The sequence below is a fragment of the Zingiber officinale genome, chromosome 11A (genome assembly GCF_018446385.1).
Source record: "Zingiber officinale cultivar Zhangliang chromosome 11A, Zo_v1.1, whole genome shotgun sequence".
Lineage (NCBI taxonomy): Eukaryota > Viridiplantae > Streptophyta > Magnoliopsida > Zingiberales > Zingiberaceae > Zingiber > Zingiber officinale.
The window spans coordinates 84,508,316-84,514,450 of record NC_056006.1 but is presented as its reverse complement, the minus strand read 5'-3'; the positions used below and the strand labels follow the sequence as shown (position 1 = coordinate 84,514,450).

At 42.2% G+C, this 6,135-nt stretch overlaps 1 long non-coding RNA gene across 2 annotated transcripts; it reads left to right on the top strand.

The window, feature by feature from the left end:
* Nucleotides 1–2,716: 2,716 nt before the first annotated feature.
* On the top strand, nucleotides 2,717–3,837 carry LOC122032187. Of its 2 annotated transcripts, none has more exons than XR_006125986.1 (3): nucleotides 2,717–3,156; nucleotides 3,228–3,453; nucleotides 3,537–3,837. It is a non-coding gene; the product is annotated as an uncharacterized LOC122032187 (long non-coding RNA). The 2 variants fall into 2 exon arrangements; XR_006125987.1 differs by having other exon boundaries at nucleotides 3,534–3,837.
* Nucleotides 3,838–6,135: the final 2,298 nt, after the last annotated feature.

Here is a 6,135-nt window from a genome sequence, read left to right as displayed (position 1 = left end):
TGTAATCATTCATAATATATTTCCATATGTACAATAATACCCTCCCTCAACTTCAAAGTGAAAATTCATTGGACAACTTGATGTTGTAGACAAGATCTTGAAATCGTCGAAATGGATGAGATTTGATGAAAATGTCTACAATCTGATCTTGTGATGATATGAGAATCAACTGTTGAGTACCATAAGTGACATGATGTTGCATCATATAACAATCAATCTTAATATGTTTTGTGTGTTTATGAAAGACATTATTGTGAGCGATCTGTATGGCACTGTTATTATCACAGAAGAGTGGGATAGTAGAAGACTAAAAAACACTCATATCTTGAAGTAACCATCATAATCATAGAAGCCCAGAGTGTGCAGACACAACAATTTGTTTCTTACTATGCCATGAAAGGAGAGATGTACCAAGAAAGAAACAATATCCAAAGATGGATCAACGATTAGTTGGATCACCAGTCCAATTAACATTAGAATATGCTCGCAGCTCCAAAGGAGATGAGTGAAAAAAGTGTAGCCTATGAAATAAAGTTCCTCAAATATACCATAATATGTGAAGAACTGCTAAAAAAATGAGTGGTATGAGAGGATAACACGAATTGACTCACAATATGAATGACATGTCAATATCTGGTCAAGAGATAGTGAGATATATAAGACTTCCAACTAGTTGACGATAAAGTGTACCATCACTGAGAGGAGCACCATCAGTAATAGACAAATGTTCAGTGGAGTCAAATGTCATACTAGCAATTTTTGTGTCAGTGATGCCAACCTGAGGTATGAGATCTGTAACATACTTTGCTTGTTACAAGTTATAACCTGCTACATTCAAGGAATACTTCAATGCCTAGAAAATAACTTAAGTTTTCAAGATTTTTCATTTCAAACTTCTAATAAAAAAAGGATTTGAGATTCTTGATGTCATTTGTGTCATCATTTGTGTCATCGCCAATGATTATCATGTCATCCATATATAGTAAAAGCATAGTACTCCCTTGATCTATTTTGCATAAGAAGAAAGCATGATTATATTGTAAGTGTTAGACTGAAAGCCAAGATGTTTAATAATAAACGAGAGAGAGAGCAAATATGACCAGGAGAGTTTTTTTTGACTTGTCTTATCAGTGATATCATTATAGCTCTCGACGAACATAAAATTAAATAATATTATGACATGCTCCTTTTTATAAACATAATACGAAGTAAAAAAAAACTCTAACTTATCTCTAATTTATAATAATTTTAAAAAAAAAGGGAATAATAGACTTAAATAACCCAATTATTTTGTTAGGAAAAACCCCTAATGACATTAAAATCTTTAACTATGTCATTCCTCGTACTAGAAGAGGCAAGTCTTGTGACGCTTCACAGAAATGCAAAGCTCAAAGATGTACTGTGTTCAGTTCTGGTTATAGAAATTGCAAGAGAATTTGATTCCTTTATAATGTTAACCCTCTAATTGTAGTATTACTTTTTTTTAGCACTAATGACTAGGAGCTCTGTTGCAGGTTTTTGTGGAGAAACAGAAGCAGAGCATACCCACACCCTAAGCCTTATGAGGGAGGTTGGATATGATATGGCATACATGTTTGCTTATAGCATGAGGGAAAAAACTCATGCCCACAGGAACTATGTGGATGATGTGCCTGATAGTGTCAAGCAGAGGCGGCTCAGTGAACTAATTGATGCTTTCCGTGAAAGTACCGGACAGAGGTTTGCTGCTCAAGTAGGCACCGTCCAACTTGTTTTGGTTGAGGGACCCAACAAGAGAGCACCTGAGACGGAACTCATAGGAAGGAGTGATCGAGGTCATAAGGTTTGCTTTCTTAACGTCTCTCTTCCGCACTCATTCCAAACAGATGGGGAGCGAAAACCAGAAGCAGGAGATTTTGTTGAAATTCGTATATTAAGGTCTACAAAAGCATCCTTATTTGGGGAAGCACTTGTGCGCACTAGTCTGAGCAAGTTTCATCATCAGAACATAGCTGCAATATCAGAGAATTTCAGATAAATTCAGTTTTAACATAGGCTAGTTTTGATCTTCGATAAAGCATTTGCCCATTTGCAACGGCAAGAGGATTGGTAGCAATTCACAGCAACACATGAGTGGAGTCTCCTATTATTTAAGATTCCTTAGTTTGATATGATCATCATGTTGTAGATTTCCATGAAACACTTGGATAATTTAAAACAGGAGGAGCCATATTAATGGGAGATTATGTTACTCGATCAGTATCGTAGTTTCTGATGTATCATTATTATACAAGTTCATCATTTCTATTTTCCTGCATTGACGGCTTGTCTAGTTTCTAAACTCTCGATTGATCAAACATGTACAAATTTTATATATTGGTGTTACCTGTAAATGTTCAGAGCTTGTGTTATGAATGCAACTAATCATGAATTCTGATGCAATTAAAGCTCTTGACAGAAGATTTGAGCTTCTTTTATTAATTTGTTGAGATCTGAAGACTACTAGTTAACAAGAATTTACATGGCTTGATTTTGTTATCAACAAACACAAATTGTAATATACTGAAAAGGACGAATAACTATGATGAAATTTTTTGGAATTTAATCGGAGTTCGTATGACGTATGATAATGGGATAAATTATTAGGCTAGGAAAAACATATTTAAGCCACCCTATTTGAACGAGAAAATATTTAATTTCCTTAAATATTTTTTTCCTTTTTCTTTATTTCCTTTCTCGTGCCCTAACTCCGCCCGACTTGCGCCTTCCTCCCTAACCCGACGCCGAGCTCTTCATCTTCGCCAACTCAACCGACGCTTCGCTTCTTCTTCTCCCACGGGTACAAAAGCCCTTGGCCAAGGAAGTTTGTGTCGATTCCCTTTCCTCTCCCCCACTCTCCGCCGACTCGCCCCTCGCTCCTTCTCCATCGCGAGCACCATCTTTTTCCCCCGACGCGTCGATCGTCGGAGTCGATCGATGGCTGGTCTCGTGCCCTAACCGTTCCTATTCACCATTGGCTGCTGTGAGCCGACGCCGGAGCATAGGCGTCGTCGTTTACCCTCCGAGTCGTGCCCTAGCTTCCATTGCAATGTCGACTCCTGATTGGCCGGTTTCCCTTTCTTCCTCGGCCATTTTCCGCACGGTCTTTTCCCCCTCTCGGCCACAAGAAGGTGTAAGGTACTCTTGTTGTCTTTTCATTTCGATTGTCGCCGTGGTTGTCACTGGATCAGTGATGTTCCGAATTGTAGATCCCTACATGCGGCGACCCCATCCCGTACCTAATCGCCGGCCACAGTGTTCATTCGATTCGGCTCACTGATCGTAGTTTCAAGACTGCAGAATCTTGGCGATCACTGTTTTTCCTCCTTGCCTGATCACCAGCAACTGTCTCCCTATCAATATCCTGGCCGTTGGTGATCCCTGAGGGATAGTGGCAACTAGGGGACAGATCCACAACTGTCGGAGAGGGTTGAGGTAACAAATTAGCCCTAGTAGCAAGTTTAGGTGTTTGAGATGTTAGATATCTGATTTGGGGCCTCTGTTTGGGTGGTCAGCAGCGTCATCCAGCTTCGGCCACCAATTTCTAGCATCAAACTTCTCCGATAGTGGGTCAGCCATAGCTTGATTGAATTTGGGTGAGTTTTTGGATTGTTTTGATGCATTATGTAGTAGATTGATAATTAAAAGAATGAATTGGTTAGAATTGATTGAGGAGTCAAATGATGCAATTAGGGTTTATAATTGGATTGAGATTACGTTAGTTTTTGGGGGGTAAGATACGATTTCTAATCAGTACTATGTTACACAACTTTGATTCGAGACATGCGTCTCAACGTGGAATCTTTTGGATACGATCTTCATTTTTGAGACGGGTACCTTGATTTATCTTTTTAATATTGTCATTTGATATGCGTAGTAGATTATAACGAGTAGTAATGGTTATGCATATATCTGCATTGGTAGGTCAGATCTTTACTTGATACCTGTAACATGCTTTATTTGTTGTTTAATTTGCTATTCATCCATGCTTATACCCTCTTGATTATTGCCATGTGTATTTTATGTTCATAGAGGTAGTGACCTATCATGCCTTATTGTATACAAGACTAGTTATTTGTTATACCTGTCAGGTGTACCTAGATCATTTGTTTGGATCCATTTACCTTTTGGTACATACTTTATGGGGTGGATATGTTCAGGATTTACATGCTTAGTGACATGCACCATCTTATACTATTGCATGCTGAGCGATTGTCGGCTCCATTATTGTTGAGCACATCGCTAGTTACATGGATCTGCACATACAATCACTCATGAGTTAGTGGTATATCAGGCAGGGTGTGTTGCAACAGGTTGCTCTATCAAGGGTTCCACTGGTCCGCTCATGGGTAGTGTGATTGTAGCGGCAAGACAGGGATCACTCCCCTTGACTATAACACAGGGAGATGAGAGCATTAATTGGGCTCCCCCACTTATGATTTGGGGTAGGAGGATAGGTGCACTCCGACATCATTCTGTCCACTCGGTCACTTAGGAGTAGTGATGGCAGAGTGCACAGTTGTCATAGCCCTACCCACTCGGTCTCACCATCGTGTGTGAGATGGCTGACTGGCGTCAGGGGTGACCATGTCATTTGCATCATATGCATGGATTGCATTTATTGCTTGTAATTGCTGTATATTGGATGCTGCATTTCTGTGGTTGCATATGATTGACATGCATACAGGAGACATGATGAGTTTGGTCTGACGACCTTTATGCCAGGATAGGAGGCCCAGGTGAATACAGTTATTCTCCTGTCTTTTGGTTTTGCATTTCCAGTTATTATCCAGGAGATTGTACTACATGATTATTACTGTTGGTTATATTTTACTATGCATGTCAGCTTGATGCCCGTTGAGTCGTTGAACTCACACCATTGCTTTATTTTCCTATTTCAGGTTAAAGCCGTCAGGAGGTTCTAGTCGCTAGTCTCCACTAGGAGTTGAGATGGTTATCTATTTTCGGACTTGTGTTTCCTTGTTAGTGAACTACATACTTGTGATGTGTGTGTTTTGCACTCTTGGATTTTATATCGTTGATCCTGTCCGAACCAGGGGTCAACGAACGCTGGGGACGTGGCGCTCCCTGCTGGATCCTCGAGTGCTCCGGCGAACCTGCAACAAAACCGAGCCGGGGGGGGGGGGTGTCCCGGCGACGGCCCTCCGACGCTCAAGTCAGACGAGGAAATAGATGAAGAGGTGGCTCAAAGATGAAGACTCGTGTACCTCCGGTGAAGAAATGGAGACCTTATATAAACCTCTCCAAGAAGCCTGGGCGCGCCAATCGAAGCAATCTCCTGCTTTCGACCATGCCCAGGTATGGGTCTGTCAGAAGGGCATCCATGAGGCCATACCGCTACTGTATCAACCTCTCCATGATGTGACGGCAAGATCTTCTATCGTGAAATTCTGTGTACGGCATAATCATTAGACATGCCTCTGCTGACATCTCATATCTAGAGCCGAACGAATAGGCCGCTCGGCTAACCTTTGTATCCTCGCCCTTATCCTGGCCGAACGGACAACCCGCTTACTTTGCCCAGCAGACGCCTCACGGCCATTCAATCCTCCCGCCAAGGCCGAAACCCAAGCCTGGGTTATATTCGTTCCGCCGACCTACTTATGCTTTCTACGCCAATAATCGCTTAGTCACCTCCATCTGCCCTCAAGCCGACCCTTCGAAGTGGATCCCCATTCTACCACCGATCACTTGCCTCCCTTCAAGTCTAGTCAAGGAGGCGGTGAGTCCGACCGATCGACTATGTGTCCGAGCGTGGCCGCCGCCTTCCGCTTATATATCCCGGGCCGTTCGCCCTTATGCCAAATTCAGCTGCTCGGCTCTTCGTTTTGGTTGTCTTGTCGCTCAACGTGGATGTTTGCTTGTCTAAATCTTCTCGAAAATCACGCAAATCCTCTTCATTAAACCGAAGCATGCGCGGTATGGGCGCCTTAATTGCGCCTGGTGACAGAGCGCCATGTGGCTCTTCTTGTGTGGTGGTGATGATTCGTACGATGGGACGCCGATTACTTTGAAATGGACGGTTAGATGATGACATCGTCTCTCGTGACCTGCATCCGACGGCGGAGGCCGACCAGCCTCTGCTGTATAAAGCCT